Source organism: Erpetoichthys calabaricus, chromosome 12 (assembly GCF_900747795.2).
Source record: "Erpetoichthys calabaricus chromosome 12, fErpCal1.3, whole genome shotgun sequence".
In the NCBI taxonomy this organism is placed as follows: domain Eukaryota; kingdom Metazoa; phylum Chordata; class Cladistia; order Polypteriformes; family Polypteridae; genus Erpetoichthys; species Erpetoichthys calabaricus.
Genome location: NC_041405.2, coordinates 19358471 through 19378226, shown reverse-complemented (window position 1 = coordinate 19378226; position 19756 = coordinate 19358471). Strand labels below are relative to the sequence as shown.

Sequence of the window (19756 nt, the reverse complement as noted above, 5' to 3'; positions counted from 1 at the left end):
ATCGATTATTTGGTGAAACAGCCAAATCGTTGTCCGGCTGAACGGGTGAATCTTGTAAACATGATGAAGCCATGGATGGCAAGAAAACCCAACCACTAATCCACTCAGCTCAGTTTTTTTCTTTTCTCAATGAATATCCCTTAATTTCGGCCAAAATTTGACAGCCAAGCAACAATAATAGCTCGAACCAGCTATCTTGAACCAGAAGAAAAGGGCTTTTAAAGACGGTGATCAGCATGAGCTCAAGCGCGTGCAGAAGAAACTCCGAGTCCAGCTCAGGGCGGCGAAGGAGCAGTACGGGAGAAAGCTGGAGCAGAAGTTGCAGAATAACAGCATGAAGGAAGTGTGGGATGGGATGAAGATCATCACTGGCTGCAGGTCGAAGTGGGGTACCACCATCGAGAGAGACGTGAAGAGAGCAAACCAAATGAACAACTTCTTTAACAGGTTTGACCACCCTAACCCACTGTCACTCTCATCTCGGAGTATTGCACCCTCCACACATCCTTCTGCTAATACCAGCATAGGAAAGACATCCCCACCCATAATTACAACAGCGCAAGTGAGCAGAATGCTGAGGAGACTTCGTGCCAGCAAAGCAGCGGGTCCAGATGGAGTATCGCCACGACTGCTGAAGGTCTGTGCATCGGAGCTGGGGGGTCCTCTACAGCGCATCTTCAACCTGAGCCTGGAACAGTGGAGAGTCCCGAGGCTTTGGAAAACATCTTGTATCATCCCAGTCCCAAAGGTATCACGTCCTAGTGAGCTAAATGACTTTCGGCCTGTTGCTCTGACATCACATGTGATAAAGACCATGGAGAGGCTGCTGCTTCACCACCTTAGGCCACAGGTTCAATACGCCCTTGACCCTCTGCAGTTTGCATATCAGGAGAAGGTGGGAGCGGAGGATGCCATCATCTATATGCTACACCGATCCCTCTCTCACTTGGACAGAGGCAGTGGTGCTGTAAGAATTATGTTTCTAGACTTCTCTAGCGCCTTCAACACAATCCAACCTCTGCTCCTTAGGGACAAGCTGACAGAGATGGGATTAGATTCATACCTAGTGTCATGGATCGTGGACTATCTTAAAGAGAGACCTCAGTATGTGCGTCTTGGGAACTGCACGTCTGACATTGTGGTCAGCAACACAGGAGCACCACAGGGGACTGTACTTTCTCCGGTCCTGTTCAGCCTATATACATCGGACTTCCAATACAACTCGGAGTCCTGCCATGTGCAAACGTTTGCTGATGACACTGCTATCGTGGGCTGTATCAGGAATGGGCTGGAGGAGGAGTATAGGGACCTAATCAATGACTTTGTTAAATCGTGCGACTCAAACAACCTACACCTGAACACCAGCAAAACCCAGGAGCTGGTGGTGGATTTTAGGAGGCCCAGACCCCTCATAGACACAGTGATCATCAAAGGTGACTGTGTGCAGATAGTGCAGACTATAAATATCTGGAAGTGCAGCTGGATGATAAATTAGACTGGACTGCCAATACTGATGCGCTGTGCAAGAAAGGACAGAGCCGGTTATACTTCCTTAGAAGGCTGGCTTCCTTCAACATCTGCAATAAGATGCTGCAGATGTTCTATCAAACAGCTGTGGCGAGCGCACTCTTCTACGCAGTGGTGTGCTGGCGAGGCAGCATTAAGAAGAAAGACGCCTCACGCCTGGACAAACTGGTGAGGAAGGCAGGCTCTATTGTAGCCATGGAGCTGGACAGGTTGACATCTGTGGCAGAGCGAAGGGCGCTCAGCAGGCTCCTATCAATTATGGAGAATCCACTGCATCCACTAAACAGTGTCATCTCCAGACAGAAGAGCAGCTTCAGCGACAGACTGCTGTCACTGTCCTGCTCTACTGACAGATTGAGGAGATCATTCCTCCCCCAAACTATGCGACTCTTTAATTCCACCCGGGGGGGTAAACGTTAATATTTAACATTATACATAGTTATTGTCTGTTTTTCACCTGCATTATTATCATTCTTTAATTTAATATTATTTATTGTATCAGTATGCTGCTGCTGAAGAATGTGAATTTCCCATTGGGATTAATAAAGTATCTATCTATCTATCTATCTATCTATCTATCTATCTATCTATCTATCTATCTATCTATCTATCTATCTATCTATCTATCTATCTATCTATCTATCTATCTATCTATCTATCTATCTATCTATCTATCTATCTATCTATCTATCTATCTATCTATCTATCTATCTTGTCCATCCTTGATTTGGCTAATGAATGGCTTGCTCAGAATTACCTGATTGCGTATGACTGCATCATAATGGAGCCTGGGCTTATCGTCTGAGAAGACTCCTGGAGGCAAAACGTACAGAAAGTTTTAATCCCTGGTCCAGCCCCATCATGCTGATCCCTAACCCCAAAAGAAGTTGGCACTTTTGCAATGACTTCCATCAGCTTAATCAAGTATCTCACTTTGACGCTTATCCAATGCCACAACTGGACAAATCCTTGATTGGTTTGGTAAAGCTTAGTATCTGACCACCCTTGACTTCACAAAAGGATACTGGCAAAATTCTTTAATTGACTCTGCCAAGGAAAACAACGCATTTAGCACCTGTAGTGGACACTAGCAGTATCATGTCCTCCAATTTGGGTTGCACGGGTCTCCAGTGACCTTCCAGCGTTTGACGGACAGAATACTATGGCCCCACAACGGCTATAGTGCTGCATACTAGGATGACATTGTCATCTATTCCGACACGTGGAAGAAGCACATACAACGTATTCAAGCTATGCTCCTGACACTAAGTAATGCCGGGCTCCAGATGAACCCCAAGAAGTGCTTCTTTGGACTAACAGAGACTAAGTATTTGGGCTAACTGGTGGGTGGGGTACAGTATAGCCACAGTGTTGATTTTTCTGGATTTTGGAACCCTCACTCTGTTTTTTTTTAATTCTATTTGGATTTCTGTTGGTCTTGGATTGAGATTGCCCTTTAAGGCAACTAACTACCTTTACTGCTTGAGCTTTATTTTGGTACCCAGGATTTTTTGTACAAATAAATCTTTTATTAATAAAGACACTACGTTGCACTTTTTCTGACCATTTGGTTGTTTACACAACCTTTTTTAATTTCTATTGCTGGCTGAAATTAACAAATAATTTTACATCTTTCTCAAATTTATTAAACCATTGTTTTAAAAATCTTTTAACTAAAAATCCTTATGAAAATATTTAAAAATAAAGAAAAAAAAATGTCATAATTTGGTTATGTAAATGAGAGTCACCTTTATCTAGTGCCTTCTGGAAGAATGTTTTGTTTTGATAAAAATTGTAATTCTAGAACCTTCTCTCTATCTCTTATTTACTGACAGAGAGAAGAAGGAATAAGCTCAGTTTAAATCTGTTTACCCCCCTGAGGATGAGGTTGGCACATGCATTACTCTGATCAGTGAATTTTAGTGAAGGCCCTTCCCAATATGCTATGGGTAATTTCAACAGCCACCAAAAGATGGTCATCTGGAGCAGCAGCCATGCTACGTTTCATCTAAACTCAGCACACTACCCAAAAATTACAGTCTAAGAATCAAATCAGAAAGACTAATACCAGAGTTGTCTTTCACACATGGTTTATTTTTGTTATCCATAAACTTGGATAGTTGAATGGCGCTGACCTTTCAAACTGTTGCATAGATGGCATCGCACAAGAGCACTGTGGGTCATCTTTTCATAGAAAAACCATGGCAACCATAAACAAACACGCTGATACCCCAAGTAAACAATAAAGAAATTGCATTAAAACTTTACTAATTGTAACATTTCTAAATACACTTCATTGAATGAATAAACAAATTAAATGGATTCCTCATGAATAAGAAATAATAATGGGATGAACAGAAAGTCAAGAACACAGAAAGAAGGTCAGAAAAACAACAAATAAAACACCCCTGATCACAATGGTGCAATCTTCAATCATGACTATACAGTTTCTCAGAGAAATGGTCGTGAAATTTGGCCAGCAGCAGAGGCACATGAGTGTTTTTGGCTTTAACTCACAAGAGATCTAATTATGGAGCTGCACACGTAGTGACCAACAGCAGGATTGTCTCACTCTGTGTTTTGTTAAATCTTTTCGAATAGGTTTCTTTCTTTCTTTCTTTTATATCTGTCTACCCTTTCCAATCTTTTCTGATAGTTAGCATTGTTGCAGCAAAGTAAACTAATTCAAGATGTTTATTCTTATCTTTATAATTTGGATTTACTTTCATCTAACCTGGGGCCTTCATGCTACCCCTCCTAATCGGCCTGCACAAATTAACAGTAGCACACAGCAACCTGTTCCAGTGGACTCACCTGAACATACGTATGTACCACCTGATATCTCAGTGACTCTTAACACTTATTATTAATACAATAACCTGTTACAATAGTGGCATAACCAAGAAAAAAATAATGAAGTGAGAAAAGAGGAGGAAACTGAGGTTTACTGAAAAAATTGTCGCTTGTGTTATGGCATTTATAGAAACCTGGCTAAATGGAAACGATTTGGTGCACCAATTTGTTTGGACAGAGACTCAGCCATTACTGGTAAGTCACACACTGGAGGTGTCTGCCTTTATATAAATAAACAACGGTATAAAATTGTGGTTAAAGAAAAAGTGTGCACAAAAGATGTAGATGTGCCTTTTGCCTTTTTTTTATTTTCACACTCTGGCATGTTATGATTTTGTCCATTAGACATTTAATGAAGGCAGCAAGGCTGGTCTCTTTATTCCTCTAGAACCTCCCCTCCGTCTCTCATTTGAGAGAAGAACGAACAAATTCAGTTTACATTTTGTTTTTCATGGACAAAAAATGTTGGCAGCACCCCTCTTGCATATGCATGTTTCTGCTTGGTTTTGCAAACTGGCGGCACCCAGCGTCAAAGCAGTGCTGCTGTTCTTATGAGGTTTCCCTTTCTTTTTTATGTTCACATCCAGACATCAAATAAACTGAAATTAACTGCATATTGTTTATAAATTTAAGGCACCTATTTGTAGTTAATGTGTAACAATACAATGGTGCACAGAATGGCCAAGCTATTCCAAATACCACAGCTGCTGCAGTGTTGTTATTTTCAGTGCAGTGAGAGTATTTGAACCAGATGTATCTGAGTGTGGAATCACAGCTCTACAGCAGCTGATCAGAAAGCTCTATGGTGGCTTGTGTCGAGAGCGCAGAGGATTATTGGGGTACAGCTTCCAGCCCTGGATGACATTTATAGCACACGCTGCCTAAGGGCAGCCACCAACATCTGCATGGATTCCACTCAGCCATGCACTCGGTAAGTTTGAACTTCTCCCATCTGGCAAACGAGGCCTTTTTGAAATGTAAATATCTACAGACAAACTATTAATAAGACAGAAGTAAGAGTTGAGCACAAAACAACCAGGAGTGTTCTGGCAATGGAGAGGAGCAGCAATAAGTAGGAGTAAAGACCATTCATGATGTGCTGCCTCCTTGGCTCTTTATTTCAAGAGGTTAAGTAAGGGTAAGTGGTATTGTTCCTTTAACATTTAAGTGTTCTGTCCTTCAGCTACTGATTTGAGGTGTGCATGCTTGTAGTCTTGCAGTTGTGTATAACAAAAAATAACCCACAGTATTCTCTGGGGAACATATGCTCCTCTCAAATACAGTCTGGAATTACTATTAGAAATGTTGACAAATTTTCTGTTAGTCATTAAACACTTGTAAATCATGGTACTGCTGTATGTTGTAGTTTGTTGTAACTTTCGTAACTCTCTGCTCTTGCATTGTTAGCAAAAGTCCAAGTTTTATTTTGCTTGTTTGGTATTGTTTTATTTTCAAAAACAGCCCTGGCACATCTAGGCGTATCTAAAATAATTTAAGAGTTAATTGTTGTTAACGGTAACTTTTAATGGAGTCAGCTTACCAGACCTAAGAAGGGCATTTTATTTGAATAGCAGATGCCTATTTGAAACCACATTCATTAAACAAAAGACTAATTCATGAAGTGCATTCTAAATTAAAATAAAGTACTGTATAGTCAAATATTAATGTTGATAATATGAAAATAAGCAACAAAAGAACAAGCGTACTCACCAGATCTCTCTCTTTCGATTCCTCCTATAATATGAAAAGAGAAGAAGATACAAAAGCAATTAATCACTAAATAAGAGACTAAATGCCTGCCATTTGAGTAGTGAAAGAGGGAAGAGTCTTATATATGTGTGTGTGTATATATATGTATACAGTATATATATATATATATATATATATATATATATATATATATATATATATATATATATATATATATATATATATATATACACACAAACACACAGAGTGTATGTGAGACTAAGGATCCCAAAGGTGGCATGTCATTATAAAAATAAAGTAATGTCAATCAAAGAAAAATACAAAATTAAAGAGACAAAGGCAGAAGGAACTGTTACCACTCATAACCTTGACAGACTGTTGAACTCTCAGTATAAGGTTTGGGTAGCTCACTCACTTGCCCCACTCCTGTACTCAAATTGAAATACATTTACCTAACGCGAATGACACTGTTTCTGTTAACGGTAAGAAGTGACATTTCATTAATGTGCAAGTCATCTGTGATGCCAAGATGAGGCTGTCAAAAACTGTGACTTGTTTGGCTGGATCAAGCCATCATTCATTTATTTGGAGACAAAGTAGCATTGGCTACGTGCTGAAGATGCTGTGCATGATGACTGGTTTGTTGGTAAGGTAACTGGCTGAACTCTCAGTGTTTTTTTATGGTCTGTACTGTTCATTGCAACAGCAATCATGTCATTACATGTCCAGGTAAGTGCTTACCAACTCAGACCCTAGCACCTTATGCCTTTCACAGAACCCCAGAACACAGAACAGAGGCGCTAGAACTCCTCAATGAGGTGGCTGGATGCAACAAGGGGAAGGCAGCTCTACCTGCCAATGAATGTCTGCAGCGCTTGGATTACATAAATATGAGTTTTATTAGCTAAGTGCATGTATAATTGTTCCAGAGCAGCAACCTAACAGGGTTTGATTCACCTTCACATACACATGTTTACAAGATGATTGAAATTTATGAAAGTAATTTCTATAGAAATGTATGATAGCATTTTTTGTAAATCTGTAACACCCTAAGCGTACTTGGTGTAATAGCAACGGAAACAGACAACCACCTGAAATCCTGTAAAAGGAACAAAAAAAAAAGACAGAATTACTTGATTCCAGGCATTAAGCAAACTTGTAAGAAGACAGACAGACAGACAGACAGACAGACAGACAGACAGACAGACAGACAGATAGATAGATAGATAGATAGATAGATAGATAGATAGATAGATAGATAGATAGCAAATCTGTGGCCATGTAGCACTCCAATTTGTGTTTAATACTCTGCATGTTATGATTATGTCCCTTTTTCTCATGCTAAGGGCAGCCAGCCTGGTCTCTGTACATCTCTAAAACCTCCTCTTTGTCATTCATTTACTGAGAGAAGAAGGAACAAACTCATTTTAAATCTTTTAAACCAAGAGGATAATGTTGGCACATACTCTGTTCCTTGAATTAGAGTGAAGGCCCTTCCCAATATGCTATGGATAATTGCAGCAGCAACCAAAACATATTCATCTAGGGCAGGGGTGGGCAAAGTCATTCCTGGAGTGCTGCAGTGGCTGCAGGTTTTTGTTCTAGCCTAATTGCTTAATAAGAAGCACTTCTGCTTCATTTTAGTTATCTCTCTCATTAAGATTTTGAACCCTTATTGCTTATTTAAGTCTTAAACAACTGCATTCTCAGTTTTTAATTACTCCTTATTAGCAATAAGATGCAAATGACAAAAGAAACCAGCAGTTATCCATTTTGCTTGTTACCCTTTACACCCGTGTGTATTTATCGTGCGCTATTTGGTTTAATTAAATACTTGGAAGGAAAGAGAAGAGAAAAAAGTGAAGGATTGAGAATTACTCATCTGTTTTACACTTCAAAGTATTTGGGTGATATCCTTAGACTGGAAAAAAAATCTAGGATATGAGAATGACTTGACATAAAGCACTAACAAGCCATGAAATGTAATTATTGGCAAGGATTGTTTTCTAATTAAGCAACTGGGTTGGAACAAAAACCCGCAGCCACTGCGGCCCTCCAGGAATGACTTTGCCCACCCCTGATCTAGGGAAACCATGTGCAAAGGCAAGCTCTTATGGTCAAAAGCTCTTTATTAATTGTCCTTTGTTTGAGTTTTTAAATTTTCAATGTGCATGAAATAAACTGGTCACATTTACAAATGGCAGTGGTCTTTCAAAATTCTCAGTAGAGAAAAGCCAAGCAAAGTGACACCTTTTATTAGCTAACTAAAAAGATTACAACATGCAAGCTTTCAAGGAAACTCGGGCCCCTTCTTCAGGCAAGACGTAAATGATGGCCTGAGTTGCCTCGAAAGCTTGCATGTTGTAATCTTTTTAGTTAGCCAATAAAAGGTGTCATTTTGCTTGGCTTTTCTCTGCATTCATAATGGCTAACACGGTACAACACCCTAGTACTACAAAACTCTCAGTCTAATATTTATAGTCTACACATCACTGAAATGTGACAGTTACAATTAACAGAGGATATCTTCATAAAGCAATTGTACATGCGTTGCTGTAGTTTTTGGTATAATACATCGTGGTTTACTAATTATATGCTGTGTCTGGACATATCAGTAGATCAGGCTACAGATTGCTGCTATGGTATGATTTCAACCTCCAGTGTCACTCCACAAACATTCTTATTACTCCTTCCTGGAGACCTGCTCAGATATCTTGCAGAGACTGGTGCTTTATAACGGAGGCAATAAGGCAGGGAGCACCACCAGAAAATAAAAACCTAAAATCTTACTGAAAACATCCACTTTGAAGAAGTTAATGTATGATATAAGATAACATGCCTTCTTTGTTTCTGACAACAAAAGGGAACTGCAAATAATCATTTTAGCATAAATACCTGCCACTATTTTTCTTAAGGTAAGGATGTGTTTTCTATTTGCTTGTGTAATAGTAGTGACTTTGTGGGAATACTTCTCACATAAATATGGAAATAAATAAAAATGATAGAAATCACGTGGCAGAAAAATTTTAGTGTGATGTGGTCTTTCGAGAGGAAACCATGCTATTGGGGAGTGAAAGGTTATCCTGGAGGATAATAAGCGCTGAGGGAACGTGAACAAATCGTCATTTTAAAATGGCTGAATCTCAACATAGTGGTCTTTTTTTGTTTAAAAATTACATGTTCAAGGTATTTAACAATGTGTGTATAATCTGAAGACATACATCAATGTTTGATAACTTACTTGGCTGGTAAAACTAACATACTCAGTAAGTTTTTAAGCTTTCTTTTTTCCAGTGATACTCCATGCTCCATAATCTCCATCATACACCACCACTGAGGCCAAGGTATTTTTTTTTAAATGTATCAAAAATGCTTTACTTTAGAACACATTTTTGCATGGCAAATGCATATATACAATGGTCATGAAGAAATAACATGGACCTGAAAAATATTGAACTTATCCTTTAACACAAATAAATTCTCTGTAATGTGGAGCATAACTTTAGAACTGCTGGCGAGAGAAGGCAATGAGGAATTAGATGAAGGAGAAAAACAATGAGTCTTTAAAAATATTTGTTGCTGTTAGTGGCTATAAAAATCGGAATCACTTTTTTAAGTTGTTAATTCCTGTTGTAGATAAAGCACATCAACACAGTAAGCAATGAAGGCTCAGACAGTGAGACACAATTCTTTCACACAATAACTATTACCTTGATTTGTGTGGAAAAAACCTTTTGGCAGAGGCAACCTAAAATATTTCTATGAAAATTTCCTTGAAAGTAATCATTTTCATGACTTCTTTAAACACAATTTTCATGCTCTTGACAGGGCTAAAGCTGTCTTTGTTCACGTCTGAACATGCACAGGATGAAAAAATTAAAAAATGTAAAGTTTACTGGGTCCTGTTGCTAATCTTAAGAGATGGACTGTTGTGTTGGCTGATTTGAAACTACTGCGGCTGCTGAAGTAATAACATTTTATTAAAACATAGGAGCTAAATTGCTTCAAAATTGAAATGTAAAATGTTTTAAACTGTACTTGGTTAGAGAAGGTATGGAAAAAGAACATTATTAACAGCAAATATGTCAATAGGGTGAGTAAAGAGAGGGGTCTTCAGGCGAGATTTGAAACCTATTTTCATAAATATATATAAGAACAAACAATGTAACAGTGTGTACTACCAATTAATATATAATTTAAGAGACATTTATTAAACATAATATCACCTTATGAAATGCATGTTTAATAAAACAGTGTTTGAAAACATGAGAGCAAACTATGAAAAAACAAGCACTGACACAAAGTTGAAGTAGCTTTTTCAGTTCAAGTCAGTTCCAATTACATGGAACAGGAATAAGAAAGAAAATCAGTTAATCACTAAATAATCAGGCAGATGACATGACTTGTTGTTTGACTATTCAGAAGTAATAAAAAACTCTTATATGTACACACATGAGTCTTGAGACATGGAATGTACCTTGAATCTTCAAATGAGCTGTAAGCACCACAGTATACAAAAAGGGACGAACTCTCCTACAAATAAAATACGGGCCAAAATATCATGGAGCCAGGTTATACAATGGAACCCTTTGGTGTATGTCTAGCACAGCGAGATACACCTGCTGCCTGACCTGAAACTTTTACGGTCTCAAACTGTTTTACAGAAGCTTCTGATATCCTCAGGTTCACCTTAACCAGCTGCCACACTAAACTGAGCCTAGCGAGATACAGATGAAGAAAAAATGAAAGAATATAGCAATGGAGATTGTTCTGTTTGAAGTTATACAAACACGCAAAAGGAGTCAATTTTGTAGAATGACACGATACTTTGCTGGCAAACTCTTCTATTGATAAGATTTTATTCCAATTAGTTTGCTATAAATTTATTGTGCAATACATTTTTCCAAATCTATAGTCACATGCTTTTTTTTGAGTATTAGCTTCAAGTCAATCAAGAAATTCTGGTGGACCATAATATTTATTACTAGGAATTAGACTAGGATCTAAGGCTTGGTTTTGTGTGGATTTTATATCCTCAGTATGTTTATTGAGAGCAACAATCATGGTTAATGGAAAGAATTTATCAGAAGTAGAGTTTGGGTCTGTTTATATATTTTGTTCATCTAGATGATAAGTACATGATAGTGCATCTGTTTCCCATTCTTATATCCTTGAAAATAAGAAATAACAAAACAAAACCAGTAGCAAAAGAAACAAACTGTCTTGTTTTGTAATTAGCCATTCGTCACTTTTGAAATGTTTCTCATTTTTATGATCCATAAATATTATGAATGGCAAAGTGGCACCCTCGAGTCAATGTCACCTTTCTTCAAAAGCTAATTTGATTGATAATAATTCTGAATACCTATATCATAATTTTATAATAATAATAATGCATTTTATTTATTGGGGCACTTTACATTAGCAGTAAATCTCAAAGTGCAACATAAAAAGATTAAACAAAGGCAAGATAAAAACAGATAAAACAACATTAATTATAGCATTCTTGTTAATATGCTTTCCTAAATAGAAAAGTCTTTAGCTGTTTTTTAAAACAGCCCACAATCTGCTGTGTTCTCAGGCTCTCTGGTAGGGCATTCCAGAGCTGTGGAGCAGCAGCTGCAAAAGGCCCGGTCACCCATTGCATGTAGTTTGGTCAGAGGGGTGCGAAGGCGGTAGGTATTTGTAAAACAGAGGTTTCTTGCAGTGGATTGTAATATAAGGAGTTCTTTAAGATATTGTGGAGCATTTCTATGGATACACTGGTGAGTAAACAAACAGAGTTTGCATTCGATACGGAGATGGACAGGGAGCCAATGAAGTGACCGAAGGATTGGTGAGATATGTTCATATTTCTGCATCCTCATCAGGATTCTTGCAGCACTATTTTGAATTTGTTGAAGCTTTTGAAGGCTCTTTTGGGTATCCCGATGAGGAGTGCATTATAATATTTCAGTCTGGATGAGACAAAGGCATGAACCAGCTTTTCAGCATCACAGAGGGATAGGTAGGGACAGAGTTTGGCTATGTTTCGGAGATGAAGGAATGCAATTTTACAAAGGTGATGGATATGTGTATCAAATGACAGATGGGAGTCTAACTTGACACCCAGATTTGTAACAGAAGGGTAGAGGGTAATGGTATGGTCAGAAAAGGAAATACAATTTACAGAGAAACGAAGTTGATGGAGGGTGCCAATAAAAGAGCTTCAGTTTTGGTGCTATTCAGCTTGAGGAAGTTCTTGGACATCCAGGTCTCAATCTTATCCAAGCAAGAGGAAAAAGTTGATGGAGGTGTAAGAGAAGTTGAATCCAGTCTCACATAGAGCTGAGTATCATCGGCATAGCAATGGAATGAAACTCCACGCTTGCGGATGATGTGACCCAGGGGTAGTATATAGATATTAAAGAGGGTCGGCCGAAGGACTGATCCTTGTGGGACTCCACAGGTGACAGTGTGGGTATGAGATTTAGCATCCCCCAAGGCCACATACTCAGTCCTGTCTGTAAGATAGGACTTGATGTTTGTAAGATAGGACCTGAACCAATCAAAAGCAATGCCAGAAAGTCCAATTGTATAGTGAAGATGATGAAGGGAATATTATGATCTACCGTATCAAATGCAGCTGTAAGGTCCAGGAGGATAAGGAGTGATGGAGAGCCCTGGTCAGCAGCCATCAGGAGGTCATTGGTGACTCTAATCAAGGCTGTCTCTGTGCTGTGAGAAGTTCGGAAACCAGACTGAAATTTTTCAAAAAGATTGAATTTTTTGAGGTGATCCTGAAGCTGAACCAAAACAAACTTTTCCAAAACCTTAGACAAAAATAGAAGGTTGGAGATTGGATGATAGTTTGCTATCACTTCAGGATCCAAAGAGGATTTTTTTAAATGAGGTTGCCTGAAGAAGGGGCCTGAGTTGCCTCAAAAGCTTGCATATTGTAATCTTTTTAGTTAGCCAATAAAAAGTGTCATTTTGCTTGGCTTTTCTTTAAATGAGGTCTAATTTCTGCAGTTTTCAAGGCCAGTGGGACTAAGCCGCTCTGGAGAGAGTGATTAATGATGTCAGCAATAACAGGGCTTATATCTGATACATTAGCTTTTACCAGAGGAGTAGGAAAAGTGTCCAATGAACAGGCTGAAGGTCGCATCCTCTGTATGATGTTCTCAATTTCTTTAACTGTGGTACAGAGGAACTGGGAAAGGCAGCCCATTGGCTTTGATGTAGAAACATCCAGCGATGGAGGGCTGGAGGCAGATAATGAGGAGCGGATGCTGTCCACTTTAGACGTGAAATATTCAATAAAATTATTGCACTGCACCTCTGTGAAATTATTACAAGCGTAGGTGTGAGGATTGAGTAAATGGTTTATCATGGAAAAAAGTTGTTTGGAATTTCCAGGACTGTTGTTGATTAAATTTGAATAATATTGAGATCTGGCAGTGGTCAGTGCCCTGGAGTAGTGTTTTTGGTGTTCCCGATAAGCTAATTTGTGGACCGTTAAACTGGTTGCAACAAAATGCCGCTCAAGGTCTCGCCCAGCTGTTTTCATCTGTCGAAGCTCACTTGTAAACCATGGGGCAGATTTTACAAAAGAGACCACTCGTGATTTAACTGGGGCATGGGCCTCAAGGATGTTGTGGAGCTCATTGTTGTAGTAATCGACTACTTCACTGGCAGAAGAAAGGTGAGGAGCAATGGAGAAGATCTTAATGTCAGCATTTAAATCAGTCAAATTAATTTTTTTCAGGTTCCTGAAGCGGATACAGCACTGTGGTTTAGAATGTAGTGAATTTGTGGGTAAATCCATTGAGACAATTTTGTGATCAGAAACACCCAGATCAAGTACTTGGAGGTCTGAGATGAGGACTGAATCAGTAATGACTAAATCGAGGGTATGGCCCTTGTTGTGAGTGGGGACCTCGACAAGTTGCCTCAGATTTAGGCAGTCAAGGAGTTCTAAGAGCTGGGCAGCAGAATAATTAGAGGGAGTGTCCACATGAATGTTCAGATCGTCAAGAATCAGTACATTTGATGATGTTGTACAGAAAGATGAGAGCAGCTCATTCATTTCCGTAATGAAATCAGGGTGTTGTTTCGGTGTTCGGTAAATAAGAAGTATTGTTATAAAAAGTGGCGCATGTTGCGCAATATTATAACTGTAGTGCAAGTTTACAGTGAGGTAATCTATACTAATTAATAAAAGGCAGAGTGGTGGCTCTGAGGCTAAGGATCTGCGCTGGTATCCCGAAGGTTGCCGGTTCGAATCCCCGTCACTGCCAAAAGAGATCCTACTCTGCTGGGCCCTTGAGCAAGGCCCTTAACCTGTAATTGCTCCAGGGGGCGCTGTACAATGGCTGACCCTGCGCTCTGACCCCAAGGGGTATGCGAAAAAAAACTAACAAACACTGTTGTAAGTCGCTCTGGATAAGAGCGTCTGCTAAATGATGTAAATGTAAATGTAAATGTAAAAGGCAAAGCCCTCACTGACTGACTGACTGACTGACTCATCACTAATTCTGCAACTTCCCGTGTAGGTGGAAGGCTGAAATTTGGCGGGCTGATTCCTTACAGCTTACTTACAAAAGTTAGGCAGGTTTCATTTCGAAATTCAATGCGTAATGGTCATAACTGGAACCTCTTTTTTCACAATATACTGTAATGGACGGCAGCTCGATGGCCGTGGGAAGAGGAGTTGAGTGTCACGTCATCACGCCTCCCACGTAATCACGTGAAAAGACTGTGAACGCAGTAGGGACAAATGAAGGAGGAGCCGCAAACAGCGAAGAACAAAAAATTCATTAAACAATTGAGAAGGGAGCGAGTGAAGCATACAAGCATGTTCAAAAGGGAAACAAAGCACGTGTAAAACGTAAGTTTAAATTAAGTTTATAGAAACGCTCCCGCTGCGGATTGCAATAACGTGAAAAGACTGTGAATGCAGTAGGGACAAATGAAGGAGGAGCCGCAAACAGCGAAGAACAAAAAATTCATTAAACAATTGAGAAGGGAGCGAGTGAAGCATACAAGCATGTTCATAAGGGAAACAAAGCATGGTGTAAAATGAAAGTTTAAATTAAGTTTATAGAAACGCTCCCACTGAGGATTGCAATAACATATTCGCGAGATAAAAGTTTAATGAGAAGACACGAGGTATAAACGAACCACACGCCGTAGCGCAACGTTAGGGGCAACAGTTTCAACCATTCTATGATCTGCTTCTCGCAACTGAAAGACGGCACATGGCGGATGTTAGCCCACTTGCTGACTGCAACGTTAGGGGCTTCAACTCTGGCGCTGACGATATTCGATTCTCGAGAGGGGATGCAGTGAGTGTGTATGCCTGATGAGCCCAGAATTAAGGAGAAACACGTGTCGCATACTCTTTGCATTATTTGAAAGTAAACTATTAAAACCATTCTATGATCAGCTTCTGGGAACAGAAAGAGGGCACGTGGCGGATGTAAGGCGACTTCCTGACCAACCACAAGCGTAACCTGGCAGGTAACCATCCATACAGTCAGATTGTGATTCAGAAAACGAATGCCATGAATTTAATTACCACGATCTACATACTGTCAAATAAACGAAACACACGCTGTAGCGGGACAGCTGTGAAAAGCGAGGTTCACAAAAAAACAGATCCTTAACAAATTGTTATTGGTATATTTTCGATCCGTTTAAAAAGATTTTATTTTCTTATTAAAAAATTAAAACGAAGCGCGAGAATTTGGCTATATATATCTGCTTCTCACAATTAAAAGAGGGCACGTGGCGGATTTTAGACGACTTCATGACCAAACATAAGTGTTACCTGCCAGGTAGGGTTACCACTTTTAATACAAAAAAATAAGGGAAGCATACTGCAGCGGGTGCCACATCCCAGTGCAAACAGTTTGCAGACTCTACTTAAAAGACCCGCCCACCTCACTGGGCAGTTAAAAAGACCAATCAAACTAACGATGACATCAAGTATTACCCAATCAAAAGTAGGACAGGAGGCATCTTCATAAAATGCGTGTGGGATGATTTGCATGAGACGCTGCTTTCAAAAAAAATGATAAAAAAAATACGGGACAAATCCTGTCCCGTTTTGATTTAAAATGGGACGCGCAATTTCATTCTCAAATGCGGCACGATTCCGTATTTTAAAGGACGGGTGGCAACCCTACAGTGCCAGGTAACCACCCATACAATCAGATTGTGATTCAGACTAGGACTGCAATGAATGTAATTACCCCGATCTACATACAAGGCGAAAGTCTTGCAACATTCAAAGATGATGGGTTGGGATAAGTACACCATAGAACATAAAAGAGCTTATGAAGCCTTGAACCGAAAAAAGCAAGATCTCAGAGATCGTAAAAAAAAAAATAGGAGGTAATGTCGTTTTACTCGCTGTACATTTTAGTCAAACATTACCAGTTATTTCACGAGGGAGTCCAGCAGATGAACTAAACGCGTGTTAAAAATCCATGCTTCTCCCACGCTCGGTTATATGTCGCGTGTTCTCGGGTAGGTGCACCAAAAAATGTATACATTTAAGCATGTAATGGGCAAACAAAAAATGAGGTATACCCGAAGGCACTGCAGTAGTACTCAATGTAACTTTACTTCTTAAATGTTAATGTTTTACTGTTTAATAATTTATACACTTCTTATATGTTGTTCAAATTCTTTTATCAAAATACCAGTGACAGCGCAATGCACGATAACATGGAGTGAATACACCATACGCATCCGTCCACGGCCGCCCTGGTGTGCGCAGATAGGAGTTGATTATACAATAAAATAAAATAAAGATAAAAACCCAGGATTGTTTCCTGCCTTGTGCCCTGTGTTGGCTGGGATTGGCTCCAGAAGACCCCCGTGACCCTGTGTTCGGATTCAGCGGGTTGGAAAATGGATGGATGGATAAAAAGAGTAATACAATCATCACCCATAAAGCGGATAGTAGACGTGACGTACTATATGTGTACCAGATTTCAAGTCAATAGGTGAAATGGTTTGCGAGCTACAGGGGATTTAAAATCCTGGACAGACAAACGAATAGCCACGGTAGCAAATTACAGAAGAAGATTTTACTGTTTAATAATGTATATTTATATGAAATGTGCTTCTTATATATTACTTCATATTCTCATATGATAATGATGTTAATGTTGTTTATATTGATTTCTATTTTATTGAAACTGCATGTATGTGTGTATATGTATGTATGTATATATATTTTTATATATATATATATATATATATATATATATATATATATATATATATATATATATATATATATATATATATATATATATATATATGTGTGTATACATATACATGTGTGTATATATATATATATATATATATATATATAATATATGTGTATGTGTGTATATATATATATATATATACTAGCAAAATACCCGCGCTTCGCAGCGGAGAAGTAGTGTGTTAAAGAGGTTATGAAAAAGTAAAGGAAACATTTTAAAAATAACGTAACATGATTGTCAATGTAATTGTGTTGTCCTTGTTATAAGTGTTGCTGTCATATGTATATACATATACACATACACATATATTATATATATATATATATATATATACACATATCAACATATATATACACATACATATACAAACATACATACACACACACATATACATATATACATATACACATACATACATACACATACATATATATATATATATATATATATATATATATATATACACATACAGACACATATATATACATATTGTGACAGACGACCAGTTATGGACTCCGGTCGTCACCCCCAGGCCGCTAGGAGGAGCCCTCCGGACAGCATATTTGTGCCCCGAGTTCCAGCAGGGCCTCATGGACTTTGTAGTGTTTTGACACAGCCCTGCTGGATACCTTGGGGGCCGCCAGGAGTCGCTGTAGGGGGGCTAGGGGGCTCTGGCATGCCCTATAACCCGGGAGTGCATCTCAGTCACGTGACTGGAAGAAGCGATGTGCTCCCGGGATGAAGAAAAGGACTTTGCCCTGACCCGGAAGGAAAACGGACTTGTGGGTTTGGCTTGGAGCCACTTCCGGGTCAGGGGCTATAAAAGGACTCTGGGAAGCCCAGAACGCTGAGCTGAGCTGGGAGGTAGGGTGGCGACGTGTCTGGGCGAGGAGGTATTGGTTATTGAGAGAATTGTTTATTGTTTAATGAGTGTGGAGTGGAGGGTGCTTTGTGCACAGTATTATAATAAAAAGAAATATTATTATACATTCACCTGGTCATCAGAGTGGTACCTGAGGGTTCGAGAGGTGGACACGAGCCTCTACTGCTACAATATACATATTTACATATTTACATTACATCTACATATATTTATACATATCTACATATATATATATATATATATATATATATATATATATATATTTATATATATATATATATATATATATATATATATATATATATATATATATATATATATATATATATATACAGTGGTGTGAAAAACTATTTGCCCCCTTCCTGATTTCTTATTCTTTTGCATGTTTGTAACACAAAATGTTTCTGATCATCAAACACATTTAACCATTAGTCAAATATAACACAAGTAAACACAGAATGCAGTTTTTAAATGATGGTGTTTATTATTTAGGGAGAAAAAAAATCCAAACCTACATGGCCCTGTGTGAAAAAGTAATTGCCCCCTTGTTAAAAAATAACCTAACTGTGGTGTATCACACCTGAGTTCAATTTCCGTAGCCACCCCCAGGTCTGATTACTGCCACACCTGTTTCAGTCAAGAAATCACTTAAATAGGAGCTGCCTGACACAGAGAAGTAGACCAAAAGCACCTCAAAAGCTAGACATCATGCCAAGATCCAAAGAAATTCAGGAACAAATGAGAACAGAAGTAATTGAGATCTATCAGTCTGGTAAAGGTCATAAAGCCATTTCTAAAGCTTTGAGACTCCAGCGAACCACAGTGAGAGCCATTATCCACAAATGGCAAAAAACATGGAACAGTGGTGAACCTTCCCAGGAGTGGCCGGCCGACCAAAATTACCCCAAGAGCGCAGAGACGACTCATCCGAGAGGTCACAAAAGACCCCAGGACAACGTCTAAAGAACTGCAGGCCTCACTTGCCTCAAGTAAGGTCAGTGTTCACGACTCCACCATAAGAAAGAGACTGGGCAAAAACGGCCTGCATGGCAGATTTCCAAGACGCAAACCACTGTTAAGCAAAAAGAACATTAGGGCTCGTCTCAGTTTTGCTAAGAAACATCTCAATGATTGCCAAGACTTTTGGGAAAATACCTTGTGGACTGATGAGTCAAAAGTTGAACTTTTTGGAAGGCAAATGTCCCGTTACATCTGGCGTAAAAGGAACACAGCATTTCAGAAAAAGAACATCATACCAACAGTAAAATATGGTGGTGGTAGTGTGATGGTCTGGGGTTGTTTTGCTGCTTCAGGACCTGGAAGGCTTGCTGTGATAGATGGACCCATGAATTCTACTGTCTACCAAAAAATCCTGAAGGAGAATGTCCGGCCATCTGTTCATCAACTCAAGCTGAAGCGATCTTGGGTGCTGCAACAGGACAATGACCCAAAACACACCAGCAAATCCACTTCTGAATGGCTGAAGAAAAACAAAATGAAGACTTTGGAGTGGCCAGTC

The 19756-nt window shown here is 39.0% G+C and overlaps 1 long non-coding RNA gene across 1 annotated transcript in view; it reads right to left on the bottom strand.

Moving 5' to 3' along the window:
• The window catches only part of LOC114644561 (uncharacterized), a 204014-nt gene that overhangs the window by 91322 nt on the left and 92936 nt on the right, over positions 1-19756 (bottom strand). Inside the window, exon 5 of the long non-coding RNA XR_007936450.1 lies at positions 6091-6114. This is a non-coding gene — a long non-coding RNA (uncharacterized LOC114644561). The remainder of the gene's footprint in view (positions 1-6090; positions 6115-19756) is intronic.